This window comes from Oncorhynchus masou, unplaced genomic scaffold (genome assembly GCF_036934945.1).
Source record: "Oncorhynchus masou masou isolate Uvic2021 unplaced genomic scaffold, UVic_Omas_1.1 unplaced_scaffold_1035, whole genome shotgun sequence".
NCBI classification, from domain to species: Eukaryota; Metazoa; Chordata; class Actinopteri; order Salmoniformes; family Salmonidae; genus Oncorhynchus; species Oncorhynchus masou.
Window position 1 is genome coordinate 72,345 of NW_027000048.1, and position 2,500 is coordinate 74,844.

The 2,500-nt window shown below is 51.3% G+C and overlaps 1 protein-coding gene across 1 annotated transcript in view; it reads left to right on the forward strand.

Moving 5' to 3' along the window:
- The first annotated feature begins 1,938 nt into the window (after positions 1 to 1,938).
- LOC135528795 (neutrophil cytosol factor 4-like) overlaps positions 1,939 to 2,500 on the forward strand; it is a 44,435-nt gene continuing 43,873 nt past the window's right edge. The window contains exon 1 of the mRNA XM_064957854.1: positions 1,939 to 2,179. The gene's annotated coding sequence lies outside the window, so the exon portion shown is untranslated. The remainder of the gene's footprint in view (positions 2,180 to 2,500) is intronic.

Consider the following 2,500-nt stretch of genomic DNA (forward strand, 5'->3'; position numbering starts at 1 on the left):
CCAATGTTATGTCCTGTTCTGTAATCTCACAGTAACATAATGGAGATGAAGACTCTAAAGTCCAGAGAGAGTTACAGTAGAGGACTGTCAGTGAACTCTCTCTCTCACACACACACACTTGGGCACGTGCCGTTTAAGCTCCCGAACGGCCGGCTTTTACATGTAGACATTGGCTTAATGATGATCATGGAACTAATCATCAGTTCTCTCCATTTCCATTCAAATGAAAAGAGAGATGGACCCAGATAATGAGTGATACAGAGAGACAGTGAGTGATGGAGAGAGATGGAGGGAGACAGAGATGGAGAGAGACAGAGAGATGGAGAGAGATGGAGTCAGAGGGAGAGAGATGGAGCCAAAGGGAAAGAGATGGAGAGAGATGGAGTCAGAGGGAGAGAGATGGAGAGAGATGGAGTCAGAGGGAGCCAGAGGGAGAGAGATGGAGCCAGAGGGAGAGAGATGGAGCCGGAGGGAGAGAGATGGAGCCAGAGGGAGAGAGATGGAGCCAGAGGGAGAGATGGAGCCGAGAGAGAGAGATGGAGCCAGAGGGAGAGAGATGGAGCCAGAGGGAGAGAGATGGAGCCAGAGGGAGAGAGATGGAGCCAGAGGGAGAGAGATGGAGCCAGAGGGAGAGAGATGGAGCCAGAGGGAGAGAGATGGAGCCAGAGGGAGAGAGATGGAGTGAGATGGAGTCAGAGGGAGCCAGAGGGAGAGAGATGGAGCCAGAGGGAGAGAGATGGAGCCAGAGGGAGAGAGATGGAGCCAGAGGGAGAGAGATGGAGCCAGAGGGAGAGAGATGGAGCCAGAGGGAGAGAGATGGAGCCAGTGGGAGAGAGATGGAGCCAGATGGAGCCAGAGGGAGAGAGATGGAGCCAGAGGGAGAGAGATGGAGCCAGAGGGAGAGAGATGGAGCCAGAGGGAGAGAGATGGAGCCAGAGGGAGAGAGATGAAGCCAGAGGGAGAGAGATGGAGCCAGATGGAGAGATGGTGGGAGATAGAGATGATCACAGGCATTAGATGGGGCTAAATTAGTTGTAGCTTTCCCCCCTCCCTCTACCCCCCGCGCTCTCTCTCTCAATCTTCTTTCCATCTCTCACCCTCCCTCTATCTCCCCCCACTCTCTCTCTGTCCTCCTCCCCTCTCTCTCTCTCTGTCCTCTCCTCTCTCTCTCTCTCTCCCTCCCTCCTTCTTTACCCCCCAACTCTCTCTGTCCTCCTCTCCTCTCTCCCTCCCTCCCTCCATCTCCCCCCACTCTCTCTCTCTATCCTCCTCCCCCTCTCTCCCCCCCACTCTCTCTCTCTGTCCTCCTCCCCTCTCTCTCCCCCTCCTCCATCTCCCCCCCCACTCTCTCTCTCTGTCCTCCTCCCCTCTCTCTCTCTCTCTCCCTCCCTCCATCCCCCCCCACTCTCTCTCTGTCCTCCTCTCTCTCTCTCTCCCCCTCCATCTCCCCCACACTCTCCCTCTCTTTCCTCTCCCCCTCTCTCTCCCTCCCCCATCTCCCCCCCCACTCTCTCTCTCTGTCCTCCTCCCCTCTCTCCCCTCCCTCCACCCCCCCCCCCTCTCTCTCTCTGTCCTCCTCCCCTCTCTCTCCCTCCCTCCCTCCCTCCACCCCCCCTCTCTCTGTCCTCTCCTCTCTCTCTCTCCCTCCCTTCATCCCCCCCACTCTCTCTCTCTGTCCTCCTCCCTCTCTCTCTCCCTCCCTCCACCCCCCTCTCTCTCTGTCCTCTCCTCTCTCCCTCTCCCTCTAAATTCGTTTGATCAGCAGAGGGAAGTAGCAGAATCTAATGTAGAACGTTACAATTGGAGCAAAGAGGAACTTCAGGGGGGTGTTCTAAATGTTAATAATTATATTCAGCTAGAAGTTCTAGGTGACATTCAGTTGGGCCTAGTTGTACTGTAGCTGTGTGTGTGTGTGTGTGTGTGTGTGTTCTGAGTATCTCAGATAGCTGTTGGTTGGACAGTCATTCAACTACAGTCTTTGTTTATTTGTATCGTACCGTCAGTCTGTGTCTCAAGGGCACTATATTTAATGGCACCCTATTTCCCTATGTAGTGCACTTCTTTAGACCAGGACCCATAGTGGCTATATGAGAAATACGGTGTCATATGGAACACACACACTACAGATGTGGCCAGTTTACTACAACAGGAAAATAATCCGGCAACAACAACAACAAATGTGAGTTATAATGTGGATTATGATTCATAGACATTTTTTGATTTTTTTTAATACATTTTTCATTAGTGTGACATATTAAAGGGAAAATTACAAACTTTAGAGGCCTTTTTAAACCTCGAATACACTCCACGTTTTCATTCTCAGCTGTGCATGAAAATTCTCAGTGACAAAAGAGTGATCAAATGAAGATCCTACATCTGTGGCCTGTGGGATGTTTCATTAACATATCATCAACTCTGATGAGAAATGCAATTAAAATGTCATTATGTTGTTGATATTTATGCAACCACCCAAAGGCAATACTGGCAACCTTGAAATTAG